At 38.7% G+C, this 27,107-nt stretch overlaps 1 protein-coding gene across 13 annotated transcripts in view; it reads left to right on the top strand.

Moving 5' to 3' along the window:
• PTPRM (protein tyrosine phosphatase receptor type M) overlaps positions 1-27,107 on the top strand; it is a 609,439-nt gene that overhangs the window by 74,179 nt on the left and 508,153 nt on the right. The gene's annotated exons all lie outside the window — the stretch shown is intronic.

The following is a 27,107-nucleotide window of genomic DNA, read 5'->3' as shown; positions in this document are numbered from 1 at the left end:
TGACTAATGCAGTTTTAATAAACACTATTAGTCACAGAAGCTGAGCCACAACAATACAGCTTCATCTACTAAGTTATTGTGTGTGTTTCACATATGTGCAGTATAAATACAGCAAACCAAATGCATTGCCATAATTGTGTTAAGCAAATAGTTGTTTAGTAGTTATGCACAAAATATTATTGTTTTATATTATTTTGGAAGGGATATATACAAGCTTCTAGGATTATAGTTACTCAACTGCAGGTTTGAAAAAGTGGAGATGTTGCTGATATCTACCAATCAGATTCTAGTTATCATTTATTTAGTACATTCTATAAAATGACAGCTAGAATCTGATTGGTTGCTATAGGCAACATCTCTACTTTTTCAAACCCGCAGTTTGCTAAATATACCCCCTACTGTCTATTAGAACTCCTATCTTTCCAATGGTAATTCACTTAATGCAGTTAAGGGTTTATGCTAAAAGTTGTTTCTTTGCCCCGGGCCTATTTGGGTGGGCTTTTTACTCCAATAAACCGGTGAAAATAAATAAGTAAAAAAGGCTTTTTTACTTTAAATTTTAACTATTATTATTATTATTATTATTATTATTATTATTATTATCATCATCATTCTGTGTTTCCAATACTAGTAATGGTTATGTAGTTCTTCTAATGTAATAAAAACAATTAAAAGTATGCTAGCGACACAAGTAAAAATTACAGCACCCATGTCCTCTCACTCTCGTGAGTTACTAAACAAGGGAGAAGGTTACATGGTAAGATTTTATGGGGTAGTATGTAGGTAGTATGTAATTTTCACAAAATAAACTATGCTTCCGGGCCCCATTTTTTCTGGTTCACAAATAAGCCCTAATGCATAATACTGCCTAAGCAGGCAACTACCTGTCTCCTGTTCAGAAAACTTTGAAAATGGACAGTAAACTATATAGAAACAACATAGAAAAGTATGCTGTGATATAGTTATGGTGAACTGACCAGTCCCACTAGACCTGCACCCCAGTTTGGAGACTTTCTTTATGCATTGGAATTTTCTGATGGACATATGATATGTACATTTCTGCAGAATTAAGTGTCTGGACACTCCATAACGTATACTTCAGTGAATGTTAATAAATAGTGTATACACTGTTCAACAGACTGCAGCGAGAGGAGGTATGCGGTAGCTGGAACTCCAATAGATTCCATCCCCATGCCCATTTACATGCTTTTATTAACACTTAATAACACTAGTAAAAACATACTTTCAAAGTCAGTGGGCACCTGACCCACTAACATTGCTTAAAGGTGCAATTCTGCACTAAAACCATTGCAGCAAATTAGATATTTTCTTGTGTACATTGCATTAGGCAGATAAAGGCTATTGCTGATTTCCACTCTTCATCAATGTTAGTAAATAACTCTCAGTAAGGCTGGGTACACGCTACAGAATTTTCTGACCAATGTGTTATCTACAACGATTTTATGACCAACTAAAAAAAAAGTCTCAATCAGCATGCCGATTCATGTGTACACACTATACATGTTCTACAACTGTGCTCTTCAACTGACATAAATATCGTCTAACAAAGATCATGAGCTAGATTTACTAAGCTGCGGGTTTGAAAAAGTGGGGATGTTGCCTATAGCAAGCATAGTAAATCTAGCCCCATGACTGTAAACTCTATGGAGATCCTAATCATGAGTGCATACACACTGCAGAATTGGAAGGATGTTGTTCCATAAGTGATCGAGAGTTATAGGTCTGCTGAACAATCAAATCAAACGATGGTCTGTGCTCTGGAATGACTTTCCATCGGAATGATGTACACACTTATGCAATCTTGGGCTGAACGGTCGTTTATCGGGTGATTGGCCCTATTATTGGCTGAAATCACTGTAGTGAGTACTCACCCTAATTTCTTTGATGGTCACTGCATGAAGCCTTTCTGAGACAAAAATGGTTGCCATAGCAGATAACAGTCACTGTACATACAATGCTATGCTTGTTGACCATAATAAATGCAATGATATCACAGTCAATATTGGGCAATTAGCCCCATATCAAAGCACGTGCTGCCCCAAAGACTTACACAATGCCTGAAAACAATCAAATTCAGATTAATGGTATAGTTATCAGACATGTTGGTAAATGCAGTAGAGTGATGGCTGCAGATCACCTCTATAGATCTGTATATGCCGTCATAATCCAAACTCCCCAGCAGGCTCCAGTCATGTCGACAGTGAACCAGCTGTTGATGGACTGCAGGATCAATTCTCATCTCTCGAATTTGGCTGATATGTCTGTGGCCAATGAGGATGTTATCGCTGTGCTTGCTCCAGGCTGCAGGAACAGCCATGTGGCCAGCCTTAGATATCTCCTGTCCTTTTATGGAAGTTTTAACATATACATTTGTGAATGTCACTTTCATATTGTATAACATTTTATTTTATTTTGTACAATCCTTTAAACATGCACAGCCATCGTGGAAAAATGTTTCTTAAGGTGCCCCTCCTCTATGCTCCTCACAACCCCAGCAACAAACGAGACACGTCATGTGAGTGGGAGGGCCAGTCACAAGCAAGCAAAAGATTGCAGATTGTGATTGGACTGCCTGCTCATACCCCCTTATTGTGATTGGACTGTCTGCTCATACCCCAGTGGCGGATCCAGGGGGGGGCACAGGGGCTTGCTGCTGACGGCTGCACACTGTGCAGGTCCATTCAGCAGTGACAGTATGCTGCCCGGCTGCTCTGATTGTGTTTTAAACACAATCAGAGCAGCGGGACAGCACACTGCCAATGCTGAACGGACCTGCACATACTGTGCAGCCGTCAGCAGTCTTAGAAATTAGAAAGGGGGCGGGGCCTAAATTCCCCCCCCCCCCCCCCCTAAAATCGCCCCGGGTAGAGCAGTTGCCTAGATCCGCCCCTGTCATACCCTCTTACCTGACATTTAAAAGTGGTTTAAAAAGTGGTTTAAAAAAAGAAATAATTTGCAGTTCTCAAATAGATGCTTGTAGCAGCCCCAGGGAATCAGAAATCATTGGCATGTATTAGACTCCAATAATGTGCTTTGGTGACGACGGTCTGTCTTCAGACTGGAAGGAAATTATCTTTTGGTCTATTGTTAGTGAAACAAACAGACGACATAAGATTCTCAGTTTATAAGCATGGCAAAAAACTAATCATCTGTAAGTGAATGCAAATGAACAGTTATGTTACTTTAAGGGTGATTGAATCTCAGGAAGAAAATTATAGCGACAAGTTACACAAAAACAAATTTATTTCTGAACTGAATGACTCTTTTTAATATGCTGTTTACCTTCCGATCTCCTTGCTGGCCTGCAATAAATTCAAAGTGATTATGATGATATGCAGAAATTAATGGTTTTCCAGAGGTCGCTGATCTGTGTTTCAGACTGTGCTGTTGATAATAACATATCACATATCTATATAGAGTTGTTATAGGAGATGTTGAAATGAATAGCATTGGTGGAATGTGAGTCATACAAGAGCATGCACACACTAATTCCGACGTACACTGATGACTTGATTATTTTTTATCCCTTTGACAATGTTACTATTTGGACAGATTCTTATCCAGCTCATTTTCCAGGTGGGAGACTTCAATCTTAGAAATTGTATCGTCTTTGCACTCTAATTCCTTATTTGTGGTTGCAATTTCCTCCTCTAATCCCAAATCTCTGTGCACTGATTGCATTGGTTAAAGGCTTCCAGCGCAGCAGCAGCTGGACAAGACATAAATGACATTTTCAGGATAGAATAGAAATGGAAGCAGTTTATATGGTTAAGAGAGTTAGGGATTTAGAAAGAAAATTGAGAAATTAAGTGTGTAAAAAAACAAAAAACAAAAACAACTTTGAAAATCTGAATTTAATTATTCAGATTCACTGTAATGGTAAAATGTGTAGGATCTATAATATGTTAGAAATTCATGTGGTAACTAGATACCGTGACCTTTACTAAAGCATCTTTGTTCCTCATTTCCTCAAGTGTAGGGCCCTTACCCATTGATGTCGCATTAAATGCCATTCCATTACCTGATAAAATGCTTTTACTAGCAGTAACCAGCACTGTTAAAAGCATGTATTTTGGCACCAGGCCTGTGGATGTTGCTTTTGCTATTTCTTATGGCTCAGATGTATTATAGTGGTTCTCAACAATCATATGTGTATGTATATTTGGTAGTATGCATATGCTTAGGATCAAGCCCTATTTATATAAAGTGTATATTTTCCTTCTAAAGTAAGACTGACATTTGGGGGAGTTGCCAAGGCTGGAGGAAGCCCTCTGGATGCCCAAGATGCCATCCCCAGCCTAGGGCACTCAGAGATATTCCTTCAAATTTGGTATCAAATTCATTGGAACTAGTCAGGTCTGTGAAGCTCCCGGCTTCTGCTCCTTTGTGCCAGGCTCTGAGCGTCGCACAGCACAGTACCACATGCACCTGATGTTATTTTAAATGATTAAACACACTCCCTCTTCCTCATTGTCAGGCATTCAGGAAGTAAGTGTGTTTAGTTCATACTTGACTTCTTTGGAGATCTACCATCCAGGAGGAAAGATCTCCCTGCTGCATCCTGGGGGCGTGGCCATGCAAATCACGTCTCTAAGCCCTGCCTTCTGCTTCTCCATACCAATTGTGTCCTATTACAACAGGGGGGCCCATGATGATGCAATTATCCCCACCTCCACCCAATTCACCAACGAGGAGGGCAGATTTCAGGAGGATGCCCAGCTCTCTCGGGAGTCCGGGAGCAGTCCCAAAAATGTTGGAGTCTCCTGGACATTCCGGGAGAGTAGGCAACTATGGTTTAGTTTAAATCCCCAGCGTGGCTGGTGCTCAGTGTGGATGCGCAAGGAAAAATAAATGAGTAACAGTATATGAGTGACATTGTGTCAGGTTAGCTGTTTGGTCCAGCTTACCTAACTTTTCTATGTTGACTGGTGCAGCTGCTTGCTCTAATTTCACATTGGTTTTCACATGCAGCCTTTATGTTTTTGGACTGAACTAGAAAACATAATAATCAAGTGGCCACACCAGAAATTTATAGTGGCCACAGTTGAAAATGTCTGCCGTAGAAACCATGTCTTCCTTGTATACTAGAAAATACACACTGACACATTTATTGTGTGAATGAAGGGAGTAAATGGATTGCCAGGGGAAAGCTAAAAACCTTAAGGGGCGTCTTCAATCAATGTCCCTGCACACATTTTCAAGTACTACGAGGGCGGAGACCTGCAATGTTACATCACCACGGAGAGCCTTTGCGACTGTTCCAGAGACACTCTGCCGCTAATTGAATATGCTCCTACGAGTTTATTTTGCATATCTCAAATTGTGGCTCTCTGTATGTAACAACTATGCGTTACACCAGTGATACAACTCCATGTACACATTATAGCAAGTTTGTTGCCTTTGCATTTGTACGGAATATTTTACAATTTACTAACAATAACAGTATTCAAACAACAGAACTGAAAGAAAACAAAATAAGGGAACAACATCAGGAGAAGGGGGATAAGTTGTACAATACAATGCTCACCATAAGATTCGTATAAATTGTATAAAGGTGTATAAATATGAGAAAGGCTTAACATTGTGGCAATGGAGCAGGGCCTGGCGAGTCTCTGTGTTCAGTATAGTAGATATTCCAGTGACACCATTTGATCAGAGCGGAGAAAGCTGAAGATGTGCTTTGGAATCCTATGGTTTCCATGCCTTTGCCTTGCTTTTTGATTTACAGCATACAGATTATATGTAGTATCATTCTGCATACTTTCACCTACTGAATGATTTCTTACACTCATTATTGAGCATATGTTTAAAGACATTATGGACCTTGAAGGAACCGTGATGCATATTTACATCTATTCTTCTAGCAGCTATTTGAAGATACTATTGTACATTAAACTTTAAAGGTTCTTAATTTCAAAGATGAGATTCTGTCACTGGATTAAACTAGTTTTTGCAGACTTACCTTTCTGCGGAATTTATTGTTGCTGGATAAGAATTCCAGTAGTGGAACATACTTGGTCACTGATTCATGTTCGGGGTTATATCTCTAGCTCAGTACATTGTGCATTTATTGAGGTTTCTTGATTTGTATTTAGATTTTTCGGGGTCTATTTATGACCAATCGCAAATTTCTCACATTAATTATCATTTCTTAACGCAATGATAAGAAATGAACAAGTATTGGAAGTCACAAGTTGCCGAGTCAATCTGCATAAAATGGCTATATTTACTTCTTAATATTAGTCAACATGCATTATAATTTAAAATCGCAAATATAGCAAGCTAGTAATAACACCAATATATATGTATAAATATTACTGTATTAATCAAACCATTGATGCAGTGATCCAGTATATAACATTAATTCAATGTATGTAAAGATTAATGTTTCCTATTATGAAATGCAATACTTAACTCTTTCATTTCTTAGGGAAAGCGCATCTCAAAGGGAGATACATTTAAATTGTTCAAATATTCCAAACATTGTGTTTTAAATATTGAACTTGGACTTCAACATAAAGAATGATGTCGTTTACTATGTTTATTCTGATTTCTTTTAAAGCCGAAAGCCTGAGGGATACCAATTTTAGACTTAGCAGCTGCAATCAGAGGGAAACTTTCCAGTGGTCATTGGTTTAATGAGGGGCAAAACGTCAAAAATCAATGTGTCATGATGTGGCTCCCTGCCGTTGTACCTTAGAACCTCTGTGAGTTCTAATTGGACACAGTTAATGGGGAACACAGACATATACTTAACTCGGTCATTACTGAGCCCTACTTCTGATTTCAGTGTGAATATCTAAATTTTTAGCATGTATTTACACATTGTTTTATACAAAGAAGTAGTTAAAAAAAAAAGTCATCAGTTGCTGGTCCAGAATATTTGACAGGAGGCAGATTGCAGTGAAGTCCATAATATGACAGCTTACAGCAAGCATACTGTTGCTTGAGGCTATCAGCAATGTAGCCCACTATTTCCCAGTGACTCAGGACATTCATCCCTCCTGAGGTTCCATGTCCTTTCGGGTGATAGATTTATAGAGACAAGCAGCACATGGGTAGGCAAACACCTCGCCCAGGCACTTTGTGCCATTTAGCAGATTCCTGCATTTGACATTTCCATCTCCCTCCTTCACCTTTCAAGTCACTAGCTATGTCTATCTTGTATTTTATGCACTTTGCTAATCCCTTCCGACAAGACCCTACCCCTCATATACTTATAAAGGCTATTATCCAGTGCAAGCCAAGCAGAAATTAATACATGTACATTGCAGATAGACAAAAATAATTGTGTTGTGACTGGTTAATGAAATATTGAAATGTGTGTAATATGCTGACCAATTAAGGCCAAATGGTGGGAAATAAACATGAAACAATATTAGAAACACCCATCAGAATATCTGTGTATAAATGTATACATAATCTTTCACAAATCAGAGAAGGTTGCCATGTGGTGGAGCTTTTTGTTTTCAAATATGACAAAGAAATATCCTATGAAATTACCTTAAAATAGTTTTTCTACCATCAGTTTAAAAAGGGAAAATATCAATAATAAATAACATACATTTTTACAAATAATATATAATAATCATAATAAACCATTGTTTATGATCCACAAAAAATGCGGACACATAGAGCATCATTTTTGCACAAATGCTCCTGTTTGTCCACTGTGCATATGCGCCCATTGCATATCTCCCAATGTTGATACATGCAGGGTTGGGACAAAATAAGACCAGCCCCCAATTCGCCAAAACACAGACACCTTTCTGCCCAAGAAGTCCACTTTTAGGTGATGTTCGGCACCTTGTCGTGTAAGCTCCTTTTGAGGTTTGCAGTTTGGGAATCTCTGAAACGGGAGTGCTGGCAAATTTTTGCCTGGAGGTGAGACTCAGCAGCCTATTAGGAACATTTTTAAAGAAAAAAAAAATGCAGGTAGTCCAGTGACCAAGCCCAAGGCAGTCCACAATGGACCTGGCTCAAGGGGCACATGCCCCCTGCCCACCAGTCCAGCCAGCTCCTGCTCTGAAATCAGGACAATTGGGAGGTATGCCATTGTATTTTTGATGTGCCATATTGCAGACACTATGCACCCTATTTGTGGGATTGCCGTCCATCATTGAACAGCACATGCAACCCACAACATGCCTTCCTCCACTTTCCCGTCCTTCTGAACAGTGGCCATTCAGCAATCATTTAGTGCAGAGGAGTGCAAGGTGACAAACTTCTGCATGCCTTCCTGATATCAATGTAGTGCAGTCGCTAACAATGTGAGAGGAAAGCGACAGGACAGAGAGGAAGTTTTCTTCCTGTCTTGTCTCTACTTCTCTCACTGTGTCAGTCACCACACTTGTTCCTGCAATGAGCAGCCAGGGACCAATATGAGGCACTGGAGGGTGGTGATGGCTGTGTATAAGTACTACCTTGTCAGTTGTCACTATCCATTTCACGATGGTTGTGTCATTATCACATTTAATGAGCATAGCTACATTATTAAAACAAGTCTGGTCTGATTTCCTAGTCTTGTAAATGGTTTTCATTGGGTTAATATGCCAGCAGTATACAGTAAGCAAAGCGTTTGATGTAAGAAATTGTGTTTTCCAAGGTGAGGAAAATTGTGCTGCTCCTGGACTCTTATCTTCACCGGTGAGCACAGACACCTGGCTCACTCTTATCTGCTATTGCCTTTTGTCATTGGGTATTTTTCTGGAAGAATGTGTGAATAAACCTTGTAAATACTGATTGCATGGAATGTAGCTGTGCTCACAATACAGCATCCTAAACCATGAATGCAGCTCCTATGTTTTCAGGTCCTAAGGGAATAGACTTGATGTATATGTTCAATAATGCATGTATTAAATTCCTGATTGTCGTTTTATACGCCAGTGTAGCGATAACGTTTCACATTTTGAGGATAATCTGCCTTTCATGTCAGCCAGTCCTCTCTCCAGTTAACTGATTTTTGCACTGAGCTGGTGCAGCTGTTCATGAACTAAGCAAGTGCAAAGCTAGTACATAATTAATATTTGCAATACTATAGATGTAAGAGAGAATAGCACCATTGTGACATAAGAAGAGGTTAAAAAGCAACGGGTACATCAAGTTCTGCGCTTTTAAAGTTGTAACTGAAAAATCCTCCATATTTAGTGATCAGCTTCAGATCTTGCGGTTCGGTCCAAGAGCCAAGTGACAGGATTGGTATAGTCTCATACTTCTGGAGCCTTTTAATGTGGCCACACCAACAGGATAATAATTGTCACCAGCATTTACCAACATGTCCAATAATGGTTCTACTGATTTTGATAGAATTGTTAAAGACATTGCAGTCATTTTGTGGCCACGCACTTGGTCATATTGGGCCAACTCCCTGATAATGACTGCAGTATTTCAGCATGTGTGGCCAGCATTCATTTTATAAATCAAATACTCCAGTTATGCAGATGCAATTTCAAGAAATTTCAAGTGTTTTCAGTGATTGGTTACCAAGCATCTGGCCACATTAGGAATTAGTACAGATAGCTTTTCATACTAAATATCCAATTCCTCTAATGGTAGGTCCATGGTCCATGAGAAAAAAAAGAAGGGTTTTTGGTAATGGGAACTTTGATGATATTGCTTAGAAGATCAGGCACATGGAGAGGGAAGGCCTCTGTCTTAGAATAATTAATCCTATCCCCAGAGGAGCCATATGAAGAGTTTTGTACAGTTTTTCCCTTGTAGGCGATGTGTCAGAAGAGGTTAATGAAAGAAGGACATTATTGACAAACAAGGAAATTATTATTATCTTTTATTTATAATTTGCCACAAAAGGTCCACAGTGCCGTACATAACAAATACAGACAGCAATGATCCATAACACATTACATAATACATGAAAAACAAAATACAAAGACCACACTTACTAAATAAACAAAAAATACACAGATAACTTGGTAAAGGAGATGAAATTATTTAAGGGACAGTGAGTGAGAGTGATGGTAATGTCCAATTTGAAGTAGGCCTAAGCTCAAGAAAACAGAGCTAGGGAAGCAAGCCAATAGGTACAGAGGGTGATGGAATAGTAGAAGGAGAACATGAGGAAAGAGGGCCCTTTAATATTTGGTGATAGCTGGATAGTTGATGTCAAGGGTTCGATATCCAGATTAAATATCAGGTGTGAAAGACTTATCTTCGTCATTCGTAATATCAATGGTTTCTGGTAGTAAGCTGTTTACTGACACCTTGGAAGAAGGCTTGGATGACCTGAAGAAAATCACCTCCCAAAAAATTGGAGTGTTTCCATCAGGTCAACAAATTCTATTGAATGATTTTTCAGGGACCTCCAGGTGTTGAATGGTGTGTATAAGATTAAATAACTACCTGTTATTGTTGTATGCCTGCGTCCCACGAATAAAACCAACCTGGTTGTTATGGATTACCAGGGGCAAAACTGCTTTTAGGTGTACAGTGAGAATTGTTGCATAGATCTTAATGTCTGTTTAAACAGTGAAATAGGTCTGTAATGAGCGCAGACAGTTGGGTTCTTCCCTTCTTTTGGAATTAGTATAAAGCTATCCTCGGGTGCCTGTTTTGAGAAAGGGTTGTCCTTCTGGACACTGTGAACAAGACAGGAAAAAAAAGGTGCAAGTAGTGTGTTGAAAGTTTTGTAATAGGTCGCCGTAAAGTCATCCCAGCCCTTATTGGTCTATGTATTTTTAATGTAGCTTAATAATTCTTTCTTTGTCATTGCTGCGCTGAGAACCTCCAAGGTATCCAAAGACAATTTGGGTAGGATGCATTGTGCCAGAGATTGCTGGGCCTTTTTTTCAATGGGTGGAGAGGAGCTAGCATTTTGTGCAATATTTTATAGCTTACTGTAGAATTTTAGAAAAACTCCTGTGATTTGTTTGAGAACCTGAATCATTTTGCTGTGGTGGATTTTATAACTAAGTGCTGCTCTGTGACAGTCCTCTGCCTGGATGCCATTAGCCTGCCTCCCTTATCACCCTTTTCATAGAAAGTCTGGTTTAGTCACTTCAGGAGGTTTTCATTTTTGATGGACAGCAGAAGGTTCAATTCCCCTTTTGCTATTATTAATTTGTTTTAATCCTTACAGATTTTTTTGTGGGCTTTATGGATGAGTTTGATTTGTTCATAGAAGTCAAGAATTTGTTTAGCTCTATTTTTTGGTGTAGGCATTAGCCCTTATCAGGCTACCGCTGGCTGGACCCGAATAACTGCCCTCATAGGTATTACTTTTATTGTTAATCACTGGGTAATGTAATATTATTAGCATAAACCAAAAAATAACCAGATATGAAGCAGAGTCTATTGCACTTATTGGTCAACCAATTATTTTCTAATTAAATAAATTTAAAAATTATATTTAACGTTACATAATATATTAAAGATACCACTTTAAGGTTAAAAAAAACACTTTGCAAAATCAAATGTTTTTTAATTATCTTAATCACTCATGTTAATGTTTTGTGTTAGTGTGGATACAGGCTTCTGTCTGTCAAAGGGATCAACCAGCGTAGGTTATTCTGCACCCACCCATCATAAAGACTTCTATTGGTAAAAGGGTTTCTACTAAAAGGCATAGGGCTCTGTCCCTGCGGTAAATGTCAGTCACTGGTTCTAGCTGCCATCAACCAAAGAGTTTTGAAAGTGGGCAAAATGTCCAGTTTCATTAAGGGCAACATTCATGTGGTTGTCATTGGCTCCCCTTAGATTGTACACTCCCTTGAGCAGGGCCATCTCTCCTCCTGTTTCCTTCACTTCTAACTCTGCTCTCCAGCTACCTTTCCCCCCACCCCTCTGGGGGTCTCCCCGTCACCCGCGCCCTTCCTATTGGGCTCCAGCGCTTGCTGGTCCTCCCTCCCCCTCTCTCTAGCTGTGCTTTGAGCTTACTGAGTTACTGTGCTTATTGTTTACTGTACCGTGCTGTCCCACCTTGTATTGTACTTGTTTGTCCCTGTACGGCGCTACGGACACTTAGTGGCACCCTATAAATAAAAATTAATAATAATAATAATTGGCTCATATCAAATCAAATGTCGCCTTCTATGGTACTGAACATGCACCCTTTTCTAAGTCTCTCCCACTGATCTCAGGCAAAACCAGTGATTATCTTTTATCCAAAGGGATGTGTACATCCACTTTATTCAACACTGTTATGGGACTCCTATAGACCTAAGTGGTACAATAGCCATTTTTTAACCTTTTATACCTTATTTTCCCCAGATATTTAAATTCATGTATGTTGTCCTCTGATTAATTCAATGAAACCTGCTGATTTGGGTTTGACCATTTTCTTATCCCTGAACATATGAATAAGCATTATTGTATGAGAATAGATAAATCATACGACATTATGCAGAAGTGAAATAGTACATGGATTGGTGGATAAAGTTAATATATGAAAGGTTAGTTACCAATTCTCATTTTTATACGATTACACTATAAAACCTGCTACTTGAATGAATCAGTTCCAACTCGGAAACAATGCTAGCAGTAACCAATTTGCATTTTAATGAAGTGTACATTTTTTAGGGTATGCTGAATAAGCTTTAGATTTTATACAGATCATTTTTTGTTGTTTTTGTTTTGTTAAGAAAAGAAGCTCAGGAAAGCAGACCTAACTTTCATGAGCAAGTAATTGTAGCAAGCCTTACATTTAACATCTCGTCAATAGCTTTAAGGATGTTTGGACTTTTTGTACAATAATGAATTATTGAATACATCATGGGATAAAGGGATTCAGATGAAAAAAAATATTTGTCTTTTTCTCTCACTCTCGCTAACTAATAGAGGCGCTCACTGTGCCATCCCTAGGCAGGAGAAGAAAAGGATAATTTGCATAGAAGTCACTTACAAGTCATATTTTGCCTCAAAATGATTTAGTATGATATAATATATGCACAGACCTGTAGGCATACATACTATCTGCATGCCATCTAATGCATTATTTATATTAGCCCAGAGGTCTAATTATTCATTGAAGTGGTAACTCGGGAAATTAGACCCTTATTAATATTTGTTGGACATGATTGGAGGTTTTTATATGCTCTTGTAACGCATATCCAGATGTAAGTGATAATGCCAATTATATGAATTCACCTCCCTTGTCATGGATATTAATTACGTCATTGTGCATTTACACTCCAGCCTGTCTAAATGGAATAAAACTTGCATTGGTCATTGAGAACACAGCTTTTAAATAACATTGTTTGTGAATCATCCATGGGATGGCACAATTACAGTGCAAGGACTAGTGTAAATGGTAAAGTGAACACTATACAAATATCAGAAGACTTATGAATGTAGATGAAGATAGATAGTGAGATTGAATGGGTGGGGTACTAATTAACGGAACACCGACAATGAGTTCATAGACAAAGTATGCCTGAACGTGACTTCAGCGACATTAAAAAATCCAGACTTACCTCTTTAATGACAAGAAAAGTATCCGACTGTGTTATCAAAGATCCCGATCAGAAGTAATAACGGCACTGCATCTTTTCCGTCATTGAAAATGGCGACCGCCATATGACAAGATGATGTGGATAAACATTCAACCCTCACAAGGAATCAACCAGCAAGAAGCCTGACATGAGTTGTTGTTAAGGGGCTAATAGGTAAACTGGAAATTCAAGAAATGTAGTGGTTCTTACCAGAAGGTAGTGAAGTTAATAGCACAATATTAGGCAGCAGAAGTGATTAGGGGAGAGTAGAGGAGGTGAGCAGTAAGGCCCGCCAGGAGGCAGCCCTACCCAGCCCAACCTGAACAGTTTAGTTATTAGAAGAAGTAGGGTGTTGTTTTTTCATGTCACATTGTAAATTGTTGTCATAGTGTTATAATTGTTTTTGTTTTATGAAAGTGAAAGAGAAGAGAAAAAGTATAAGTATACTGTTAGGTAAATCTATGCAAGACAGAGGCAGGAGAGTTGTTCAAACAAATGTGAGTTTATTTGAATATGTTGAAAACACCCAGAGTAACCGATGATCACATAGATGGAGAACACAGCTTGCTGCTGATTAAAAAACACAGAACAAAGTCTCTAGTAATGGCAGTCTCTGACAGCTGTAATGAATGAAAGCTCTCTAGAGACACTGGCAGTGTGTAGTATTTCACACAGACTAATACAAGTTCATATAGTAGAAGCAGACAGTACTCACATGATGCAATCTTGGTAATAGAGAGTATCCAATATTCCATATCATCAGAAGGCAGCAAACCTCCAAGCACAACTGAGACTATCCTAGAGCCCCTCAGTACACAATCAGCAGACAAAGTGATATAGAAACATATTCCTAGACAGCAGACAATAGTTCTATATAAACATTTCTATATTCAGGCTGCGGTACTCACAAAGAGAATTCAAAGTAAGCTAGATGTTAGAATGCTGATTGGGAGTAGTAATGCTGTTTTTGCCAAAGTAGAGAGTCTGATGTCTTTGTATGCTATTTGCCAAGGTAGTAGAGCCAGATTTGAAGCAGGAACCAATAAACTGAAGAACCTCAGAGAACAGGCTGTGCTGGAGCCCAGAGTATACTCTATCACTGACAAAGAACTATAGAACAGGAGGGTATTTTAAACGTCAAAGGTCCAATCAGGTCAGGAGGGAAGCACACCTTTATTTGAGACAAGTGTGTAATGACTTGTGCTCAACACTGCTGAAGAGGTAATGTCAGCATACACAGTCAGTGACTCATGCTCACCAAAGTTAAAGAAGCAGTCTCAATATCCTAACAAATACATGGCAATTATATGATGGAGAAATTTAATCTTTTACATTTTTGTCACAACCTATGTTGCAGTTAAGGGGAGAGGACTCATCGGTTGTCCCCAAGTAAAGTGGGGCTGTATGGTTATATTTGAGGGGGAACCCCAGGAATTGCTGTGACCATACTTATTTGGGTTATTATACCTGGGTGTTTGGGTTGTCACCAGGATGGGACGACAGTTGAGCACTGTAAACATGACCTTTGGACTATTTGGATTACATGGCACCACAAATGTGGCCATTGGGGTAATTGGTTGCTTGGCATGCCCCCCCCCCCCCCCCTTAAGGATTAAAACCGCATGATTAGAATAAAAAGATGTGGCCTTTTATTAAAAGCTACGTAACAGTAATGCAGGATTTGTGCCCTAGTTAGTTAATTTTTTTTTTCATTTTACACCCTTACTACAACACACTGATACTGCAAAACACAATTGTTTTCTGTACTTGTCATTAGCATCATTACCTGTCTATTAGTAGGAATATACTGGCAATTCATTCTAATCTCATCTGCTGTATTTGTTAAATACTGCCCGCTGCAAAACACAATTGTTTTTGATACTTGTCATTACTGGCATTAGCTATGTAAGTAAACAAATGTGCAGGCAATTCATTCTGATTTCAAGCAGTGTATTTATTAAAATGCACTTAAAGCTATTTTTGCTGCACGTCATTAGCACTATTACTTATCTAGGTTTAGAAATACACAGGGAATTCATTGTGCTATCAACAGTGTATTTATTAAACCACTATACATTGAAAATGGGCACATTTGCATATGAAAGAGACTCAGTGCTTGCACATTACCAAGAAACGCTTCCACAAACTCCTCATCCTACAGTACAGCAAGAAGATGAAATATGTCTGATTAAAAAAATGTGTCTGTATGTTCACAACAACCTCATGTCAATGATAGTGAGTTTAGTAATGTATTTCAGCAATTTGTCACCTAAACTCCCTCTCAAGGAAAAAGGAAAATCTAGCAACAGGAAAAACATCAATTTTGATGGGAATGTTGCAGAAGTTGAAAGGAGAGCAGGGAAAACTGCCCAGTTCTGTAACTTATGGACAGAAAATTGTGAAGTTACACCTGATTTGTTCTATAGGACTTCCGCCCAATTATATTACACTAGAATACTGGTAAAAGAAGCTTGACGAGTGGTCTGAATGATCAAGGTTTGCCCTTGACTCTAATTTCTGCCAGTTTATTATTTAAACGTCTGTTGCCGGTGGATTTGTAATTCAAAAGTGTAGTCAGTTTTCTCACAAAAATGTGGAAATGAATTAACAATGGATAACCCATCCCCCTCACACACAGGATTCACAAGAAAAATAACTCTGCTGTGTAAAAATAATTTTTGTACCATGTTAGTTGTAAAGCTACATTGATTTGGGACAAACTGTAAGTGTACCTCTTTAGATATACTGATGTGAACACTTAGAGGCGCAGTGCACAGCCTCTATGGTGACATTATACCCCTCCATTTGCGCTAGTGCGCCTAGTTTTCTGCATGAGTTTGCAGCATGTGATATCAGTATTTGCAGAGAATTGTGACCTGTGCAGCAGCAAGATTTTGTTTTGCAGATGAGGTAACTAAAATTAGATAAAGGGGTGGAGAGTGCACACCTTCAAATATGTTCCCACAATTCACAAAATTCTTTAACTTGCATCTAAATTCTTTGGAATTAGCATGACTAGCAATTTAGGGTTTCACTCATTACTGCTAGGAATACCACTGAGGCATTAAGCAAAAAGTGTAGTCACTACTCCCTAGTGTACTGTGCTGTTTTCTGATTATCAGTTTTTAACTTGCCAAATGTGCATTGTATCAGCCCTAGGGAAACTTAAAAGGGCGAGTCAATCTTTATTTATATTATTTTGTTCAGTTATTCACAGGTCCTGATGCATAAGATAAATCCACAATTGGTTTTACTTGCTCTTTAATGGGGCTATTCCTTACTTGCCCACTCTCCCACATCCCACCCACTTCCCAGTGAAATTGGCAGGATGGGAGCATCCATGACGTGATTCTTGTTGAATCGCGCCCTTTTTGCACACCCTGTGTGGAAAAATGATGTGTTTGAATCATTGTATCGCAGGGGCGGAGCGAATTGACATGATTTGCCACGGTCTGCCCCCTCCTTCCTCGAACCTCACCTCCCAACATTAAAAAGTTGACAAGAATGGGCTATTCACTTCAACTTTTTGGATCTTCTATGCAAAAGGGAAAAGTTTTTGAAATCCTATTTTAGAATGTACATGAAACAGTTTTATTTTATTATTATATGCTTTATAGTTATGGGTTTATTTGCTTGTTTATGTTTGGCAATATAAATTATGTCCTTGTGTGTTACATAGTTGTAATCCAAGCAATTGTTCTGTGCGGCCAGTGAACAGGTGCTTGATTAAATTAGTAGATTCAATTGAGAATATAATTGCAGCATGAAAAAGTTACCAGTATAGCAAGTGCATGTCGTAGTTGTCAACACATCTACAATCCCCCACATCCGTTCTACCTAATTAGCATTCATATTGTGAATAAACAAGCCACTACGATAAAGACTATTAAATGTTGATGTGATTTCTGGTTGCAACTTTCCACCTGCTCCACATATGCTCTCTGTATAAGTTGTTACAATAGTATGATTCTACATATGGCTAGATTGCATTCTGATTCTTTTAGCGGATCATGTAATAAAGAATACATAATGAACGCTTGTTAATTTTAGAAAATAAAATAAGCATCTATCACAAAGATTCGTTGTAGTGATGAATGTAGTGTGAACGTCATAGTGGATGTTATACTGGTGACCAAATCCCCATTGTGTACATGGGCGACCATCTTTTATTAGGTTGTTTTCTTTGTTGGGTTTGCATTTTGGCTTCAAATTGTCAATGTTATGTGCACTTAATTATTTACACTCCAACTTTAAAACCTACTGATATCCACGATGATATGAAATGTAGTGTGGCAACATGTCTTGTGTGTGTCATATATATATATATATATATATATATATATATATATATATATATATATATATATATAAAAAGTTAACCCGTGCATGATACTCATGCATTCTAGTCAAATCAAGCTACTTAAGGTGTTAAAAAGGTTCTTGTCATGCATTTGGGCCATAGCCCAGGCCTCCTCAGGGGAAGAGCGTTACTTCCCGACGCAAGCGCCCTTTTTTAACATGGTTTTGTCCACATGTCACCACCTCATCATTTTTCTCCATCACCTCATCCTTCATCTTCATCGCCACATCCTTCATCAAGCTACTTAAGGTGTTAAAAACTCCCCACTGTCACCCCCGGCAATCACCAACCACTCCCAACTGTCACTTCTCCTTCAAGAAATATATAGGTCAGTGTATAACTCTGCCCAGCAGGTGGCGCTGCAGCTTGATTTTTTTTTTTCCCCACACACGCTACTAGGCATTTATATAGTAGATATATATATTTATATTTTTTTTACAAAGGAAAGGGCGTCATGCCAGAGAATCTGTCTGTACCCAGACTTGATTGTGTCTCTGGAGCTGGACTGGTGACCACATGGATAAAACTGGGTGGCCTGATAATGTTCCTCTGCACGTAGTGAATGTACTGGTGCAGATGGTGATTACACTAGCAGGGGAGAGCAAACATAAACTGGATTGGGACCGGAGTTCTGTAACCAGAATGCTGGAAGAGGATTGCTGTAACTAGAATGGAACCAGTTTGCTGGAATCGGACTGGAGCCAGAATGCAGACTGCACTGTCAAAGCTTGATAAATAGCAAGACTGCAGACTGCTGGGAACCAGGTTTGCGTCTGAAATACAATGTTGCACTGGCAACAGGTAAGGGCTCCAGGAAGTCCTTTTATAGTTGTTGTTGATTCCTGATTGGAGACTGTAATCAGATGGGCAGAAGCAGCACTCTGAGTTGCTGAGATGGATCAGGTGACTATATCCAAGATGGCAGCTCCCATGGACTGTGTTTTGGAGGGAATTTGAAATGGAGGCTGTTATCACCTGATTGGCTGAGAGGAATCATGTGACTGAATCCAAGATGGCCACGCCCATACTCTGATTCTAGAGGGATCTCTAGAGTGGAGACAGACTGGACAGCATCTTACAGAGAGGTCTGAAGAAACCAGCAGAGCCTGAGGACCGCAGGGACAGTTCGGAAAGGCAGCGAAGAGGTAAGTGATAGAACCTGAGAGCCTGGTGTGTGACAAAGGGTTTGCCACAGGTCTCTAATAGGGAAAGCAGCTGTTCAGCTGACAGTCTGCAGGTAAAAGGCTAAAGATCGAGTTAAATACAGGTGTAGCAGTACACCTAGGTTCAGTTATATACAGGTCTGAGACATGTGACACAAAGTAGAATTATGAAATGTGTGATGTAACTTACATGATTTGAAAGAAAAGTGTCTTCCATAGCTACCGCAGCAGGAAGAAGTGTGTCTGCAGATAAGTATTTACAGAACACCTGTGGGAAACTTCTTTGTGAAGGCAAAGGGGGAGTGTTGTCTGTCTATCTGTCAAGCTTAGGCTGTGGGAGGAGTCTCAACTATAATGTCTCAACTGTTATGTGCACTTGTGCATTGTGACTGATGCCAGCTTGTGGCCAGAGAGGGAAGCTGGGACTAGCCAGTGATAGGTTGCCTCTTGTCATCCTGACAAGGTATGCAGCTGTGAGCGAACAATAAAAGTACCATTTTGAGCAAGAAGTTGTTCGTGTGTGAATCACCTGAGGGTGCCATTAGCACTGTGTATATGTGTGTGTGTATATATATATATATATTTGTGTGCTGTTATTGATGTATGCATGTGTTGTAATAAAGGGCCCTAAAGAGTAGAACCTGCTTTGCCTAAACAAATATTCTTGTTTTACAACACTACTGATCATAACTGACTAAGATTAAAATGGCAAAAAGACAAACAAAAGAAATGTAACTACATTGATAAATAAACGCAATATAGCCCAAGGAGCAGTAAACTGTTGTCGGTTCTGTTTATATTTTGATGTTCTGTTCCTCTTCTGTTTACTCTCAGCTGAATTGCATTAATAATTTTTTGCAGACAATAGTCTGTCTGCATTTTCTAAAGTCTACTGACATGTGGAAATAAGACCATACATGCCTACATACACATTGGGATAGTACCGTATTTCATTGATTCTAAGACGCCATCGCTTGTAAGACTCGCACTAATTTCAGTATCACAAACAGAAAAAAAGCTTTGATTATATGTAATTGTAATAATTTCTCCAATGACTTATATATGCCTTACTAATGTCAAAATGTCGACTCTCGGCTCTATTTCCATGTTCTTCTGCATACACAAAGTCTTGTTTCAATGTGGCTTCATAGTGCAATCTTTTTGACAACATTTTGATTGCAATAAGGTATCAAAATAAATGAAATACAGCTCCACTAAAATGAAATAACGGTGACTCCACACTTTCAAAGAGCACCACTGGAATACCGAGAGCGGGGTGGAGCAACAACGGTCAAACATGGAGGCGGGGTTTCCACCTGCTATTCTAAGATGCACCCCGGTTTAAGAGATGTTTATAATGGGAGAAAAGTGCACCTTAGAATCGAAGAAAGATGGTAATTGATTTGGATAAGAACATGACAAAGTAATGTGCAATTCGTAGAAGACATCCACTCAAATATAACTTTCTAGGGCCTGATTCATTAAGGAACTTAAATTAAGAAGTTTCTTATTTAAGTCTCCTGGACAAAACCATGTTACAATGCAAGGGGTGCAAATTAGTTTTCTGTTTTGCACATAAGTTAAATACTGACTGTTTATTCATGTAGCACACCCGGGCCAGTCCTATAGTTTACCTTGGGCTTGGTCACGGGCCACCTGCAATTTTTACCCTTTGCAATGTTCCTAATAGGCTGCTGAGTCGAGTCTTTCCCCCCGGGCTAATATTTGCCAGCCCTCCCCTGTATACTGCCTGCATTCTTCAGCCCCTTCCCTCCCCCGATTTGCTTTTCAATTCGTAGGCTGTCATGCGCATCAGCCCATTTATTGGCATAACTTCACATAACAATTAGTTTTAAACAGAGAATGAACAATAATTTCTGTTTTATAATCTCTTTATACCGTAATGTAGAGTATTAAAGATTAAATATTCCAAATTAAAACTGTATTAAAAATATCATTATTATTTGTGTTTTATACATATACTCGTATTACTGTATTTTTGCATAACTGTGTTGTGGACAAAGATTTGGGAAGAGAATTTTTCACTGTTCCATTTGACAACAGAAAATGACAGGAATAATTGGGAAGAGATAAATATATATAGATGTAATTAGACATATTTACATATTACTGTCCGTAACCCACACCCATACTGTTAAACGGTTGTGACAGTAGCTTGTTTAATTTCAAGAGTTTGCGGAAAACCCGCTACAACCCACACAGACGTCACATCTTATTTTTCAATAGCATTGAAGCCTTCTAGTTTACACTTTGTCAACTTCTTTTTCTTCCCCTTTCAGTTTAACAAATGATCGCATGCATACCAGCTAAATGTCTAATAAATCCTTAGGCGAATCTAGGATGGTTTGTGTGGAACTGACTTTAAAAATATTTGATGGAACATTGCCCTAGTCTGTGAACAGTTGTCAGATTGGATTTATTACTGCTGCTGCCATTACAAAGATGTGTACTAAGGTCCTCAGAGATCAGTCTTTCTATAAAGAATATGGTTTTGACTATTGCAGTGTCACAGTCAATCAATTATTCACAGTGACAGTTTCCAGCCACAGAAGTTTGTTAGCACACTTAAAACTTTTTTATTGTTGCCTTCCTTGTTGTGTACACAGCAGGTAAGGATTTTTCAAATTGATTGAGTGATTTATAATGGTGCAGTTTGTTGACCTTTTGTCTGTGATCCTTGTAGAGCATGTATCTAGAAGAAATACAATTTATTTTGTAATCCAATATACTTTAACATGTAGAGCAGAAGGGGTCAAAAGTAAAGGCTCTACATTTCTAAATCATCCAGTAATACTCACTACGCAAAAAGGAAATGAAGCGTGGAAGCCTATGTTTGTGTGAATGTACTTACCGAGGCTCAAATTATTATAAACCTAGTACTCCTTCACAACAACCAAAAGAACAACTGTACTCATAAATGTAATTGTCGTATATATGAACGGGGAATGTAAAATACATTGTTTAGTCTTACCCTGACTTTCCATTATAGCTCTGGTAACAAGCAAACTGTAATCACAAACCTCAAAAGCCACAACCCACAGTTATAAGAGAAAAAATGGACAAACTCTCAAATGTTATTATGGTTGTAGTGACGTAATTGGTTATTTATGTTACCTAGGAGTATACAAGTCTGTCACTCCGCATTCTGCACTGCTGAAATGTGCCCTAAGCATCTGACCTAGATAGTTACTCTTTCTTTTTAAGCAAATTTTAACCTGGTGCTGAAGATAATATTTTTTTACATAATAAAATACTTGTCTGAAATGAACTCTTTTACTAAATGAATGATACTGTAGAGGATATGGTGAATTATTGCAAGGCTGGGGACACAAATAGAACATAGCAAACTGCTATATATACTGGGTGCAAGCTGACATTTGGACAGCAGTGGTTATTGCAAGCTAATGCACAGTAGACAGTCTCTGACACACTCATGCTCAATGCATAGAAGTAACTTTTGTCCCCAATGTATAGCTTGTTACTTAGTTAGTACACATTGCTCTGTTAATGCTCTAATTTTTTTTTCACAAAGTCCAGATCTTGATTTATTCCGAGCAGTAAGCATTATATAGAGCTAGTGCTCCAATGTACAATGCTTTGCAATGCTGCACTGCCAAGATGAATTATGACCCCTAACACATGGCAGTGGACATTATAGTTCAACTTGATTTTCTGTCATTCCTGATCAAAATCCAAGAGGAATAGATTTTGATTGTGTATAGTGATAGCTGTGGTACCCACCACTGGCACAATATTCAGTCAGTTTAATCAAGTTACAGTAGTTGATCAATGTGGCCGAACTGACCAAATGCAGGAATGTGTGAGCAGAACATCAGATTGTGCCCATATACACTGCTGCTTTGACAGCTAATTAGCCCATTTTAGATAAAACTGAGTGCAATTGGCATTCTAGTCGTCTCAAAAGCCACCAATCCTGATCATCATGTAATCAAGATCTATCACATCAATCAGGATCGGCAGTAAATCCTTTTGGACATTGGTTGCATCATCCATGGTGCCCTGTTGGATCCAGTCATTTTGCCCAAGCACTGAATAGCTAGATCTTTTAGATTCAGTCACACATGTGTATCACTCTGTGTATGGGCACTTTGTTTCAGTGGAAACAATGGGCCTGATTCATGTTTGAACGTATGTCCGTTTGCATAGTGTGTATTTATAATTATTGACACATTACTGTTGGCCATAAACTATTGTGTTTTTTTTACAAAGGTGAGATGAGCCATAAAACTGGAGAAAGCAGCTGTTTTTGCCATTAAATGGTTGTTGAAACAATCGTCTCAAGTTATGAAGGGGTTAACGCAGGAGAAATTAGAGATTTCTCCTGCATTAACCTTCTTTCGTTGGTTACCGCAGTCCCCATAGATTTCATTAGAGACAGCGATGTTCGTAGTTTACAAAGCAGTGAAAAGCATTGACTTTCTCTGCAAACTAATGCCATCTCAGGATGTTCCTATGGGGTCCAGTGGAGCCAGATTGGCTTTGCATGATCCACCACCTTGTCAGGTCCATACACACATGCTCAGGCGTGAACCGCGCATTCGCCTCTCACTTGTAGCATTCCCTGGTAGCACCAGGCTGCCGGTGAATAGTAAATATATTTTGTAGGGTAGGGGGATTTTCACCGGGTCTACCAAGGCAGCCTTGGCATATTAAATATCTGTGATACAATGTTATGTATTGCAATGTTATGTTGCGATACATGATGTTACCTATCGCAGTATAATCAGCATAAATAGCAAATAGACCCCTATGTGTCTTGTGAAGAGTACCAAAACATTTTACATTTTAATAATCATGCCAACAATAGTCATTGTTTAAAGTCAATGAGATATTGTTTAATTTGAAATGAACAGCATGTGCACTTGATGCAACATTTCAGAGCTTACAATTTATGAGTAAGCTATCATAGTGTAATAGCATTGTACCAAAAGCGGCTTTTCTTCATAAACCCTTACATTTAATCCCTGAAGCCGGTAAGGAGCATGTCGCCCTGGGAATTAACTTGAGATTGAAGATAAGGAACAGTCCATAGTTAATGACAACTACAGAAAACAACTGATAGACAAATAATATCATCCCAATGTGTACATAACATCTTGGTAATCTTATAACTAAGTAGAGAAGAAAATGATTGTGTAGAGGTCAGCTATAAAGATTTGTGTCTTTTTCTACCAGATGTGACCTTGAAAAATGTCTCCAGAAATAGGCTAAAATATTGATGTGTCTGCAGTTTAGAAGTAGTATTATGTCTTTTCTTGGCTACCATTTACTGAAGAGGAAGAACTGGACTGTCTGTCTTTAATTTATATTTTTTTTGAACCTATTCACTTTGGGGAATTACTGATTTATCGTTTATTTTTATTTATTTTCTTTTTCTAATATATTTATTAAACGTGGACCAGTCACCTATTCACGGCGGCAGCCATTTTGTGGGCTGGATCAGTCATCAGCATATCACTAGTGACATTGCTGTTGTGTGCACACAAAATGTCTGCCTCCTCTGTGTGTGGGTGACTGCCACTTTACAGTATATACAGGCAGAAATAGAAATGACTTCGATCCATATGTACTGAAGGGGGAAGGGTATTGAAAAGATTTCAAATGAACACATTTCTATTGTTATAATATTTGTACACTGTTTAAGGCTTCATTCCCAGCTAGGGTGAAAAATGCAGAGGAGGATGTGGCCATTCAATATAAATACATTGCCACAAATGCAGAGATTGTAGCTTTCTATTGGTCCTCCTGCTCACACCCATCTCAGAGATCATTTTAAAGTGGTGAATGATAATAACTCCCATGGCTAAGTGCATAGCTCCCAACATTCAAATCGTGAAAGCCGGTATAAAAGAGGCCCCACCCCCACCAAATGCCACCCAGTAACGTCCAAATTTCCACCCACAAATGGGCATATTTGCACAAAACCCACCCACTTTCCCATTAAGCCACACCCCTATAGCGGACCATGAATTGGGACGTCCCGTCAAAATAGGCACAGATAGGAGATATGTAAGTGGGAGTATAGTCTTAAAGGGACAATAATTTGTATTAGAAAGTATACCAAGGTGTGTTTTCACTAACTGGTACAGCACCCCAATATATCAGCCACATTCAAAGGTTGAAAAACTGTATTGCCAGCAAAAAATATCTTTTTTGTGATACAGGGTTGTACTTAGATGGATACATTAATAAAAAAATGCTTAATTTTGTTGTTGTTGAATAAATCATGTTTTTAACGGGCAAAAGTTTTTAAATATATATTTATTATGTATCTAATGTTTACCTTTTTGTTAGACTGTATTGGTTAAACTGAAAGTCCAAATCTAGGCAACCCTACTCGCGCATGTACACTTCTATAGAAACTGCCCTGGCAAACGCTCCAGATCAGTATTGTCGGGGCAGCTGATTATCACTCAGGTGCCTTAGCAATATATATTTTTTATATATATAAATTACAGTGATTTTTAGCTCCATAAACTCATCCTTATTGCAGAGACTGATAAGTAGGCCCCCTATCCTCTAACATATTTATATAGCAGTTCAGCTTCTATTTCTGAGTTTCTCTTGTGATGGAGTTTCTGTCTCCCTTTGTTCTACAGTTATGGAGACATCTTTTAGCTAGCATCAGCTGCAGATGTAAAGGTTATGGTATTACAATTAGGATGTCATAATTATTCTGTGAATGAATCATTTGGAAACAAATACCATCCTTCTTCTATTATCACTTTCTTTTATTTTGCACAGATGTGATATAAAATATAAAATTACCCTGGCAAAGCTTCAAATTACAATAATTCCTAAAGATTCCAGTGTAAAAAAAACCATAATCAGAGCTATCAAGTGTATTACACGACTCCTATTACCATAGCTCCATAGAACAGGCATTCAATGTAAATGTGTCTCTGCATTTATATCAGCACTTTCATGGGTGAAGTGTGTGACCGAAGCTAGTAGGGTTTTTTTCAGCAATGATATTATAATGATGGACATTGTATGATTGTAGGAATAGGCATGTGAGATGAAAATATGCATTAGTGGTTTTTCTTTCATTGAGAAACTGTAGGTAGAACTGTGAGGATTATGTATTATTACGTTATTTTATTGGTATAGTTCTAGGCTCTTGATTAAATCTGACTGGTTGACATCGCAGAAGGATGCATTTTTACATGATTATAGCAGGTACTGTGGCTATAACATTTATCTGTAGCTAGTGGGTTGTGGAATATACTGCAGAAGCCTTCCTATCCATGAATGATCAGGACCTCCATAGGCTTCTAGCTTAAAGTTGGCATGGACCTGTATTTATAATCTCTGTCTCTTTCTCTCTATATTGTCCCATAGCATGAATGAAATATACTGCTGGGGAGAAAGGTCTGTTCAGCAGATAGCTCTCCCAAACCTGCAACAGTATCTCATACTTGCCAACTTTCTGAAGTTGGCTTCCAGGAGCCTGCCGGTGGAGGTGGGCATGATGTGGGGCGGGGCTCCAAAATTCGTGTCATTTTGGACTCGCCCCCGTGACGTAATGATGAAAACGCTGCATTTTACAGCAGGGGGCGGGGCCAAATGCCGCCATTCTCAGTGAATCGCAGCATTTTGTACCTAATTCTGCCCACTTCACTAGGAAGTGGGCAGATGCGGGATATTGCCACACTCTCCCGGGAGTCCGTGAGACTCACGAGAAATGCAGGAGTCTCCCAGACATTCTGGGAGAGTTGGCAAGTATGCAGTATCTGCTTTGAAAACTTGCGGATTGTAGGCAAGCTCAATGTGCCGCAGTTTGATACATGGCAATCTCACAAGCTAAAGCACAAAGACAAAATGATTGGCAGCACTAATGCACAGTATTATCACTTAAGACAGTACCATGCATTTAGCTTGAAATGTTGTAATATAATGGGGTACTTGCATTTCTAAATAAGGTAAGAAAAATATTTTTTACACTGATGTCTATTTTCATAATACAAGTAAGGTACACTGTGTGACTCGCAGAAGGCGATGGTCAAATTAAACAATGAAGTAAAGATACGTTACTTTGCTCGTAAAGAGAACCTTGAATTAAATAAAGAATCCGAT

The sequence above is a fragment of the Mixophyes fleayi genome, chromosome 5 (assembly GCF_038048845.1).
Source record: "Mixophyes fleayi isolate aMixFle1 chromosome 5, aMixFle1.hap1, whole genome shotgun sequence".
Lineage (NCBI taxonomy): Eukaryota > Metazoa > Chordata > Amphibia > Anura > Limnodynastidae > Mixophyes > Mixophyes fleayi.
The sequence above is the reverse complement of the archived record's forward strand: the minus strand, read 5'-3'. Positions and strand labels throughout refer to the sequence as shown.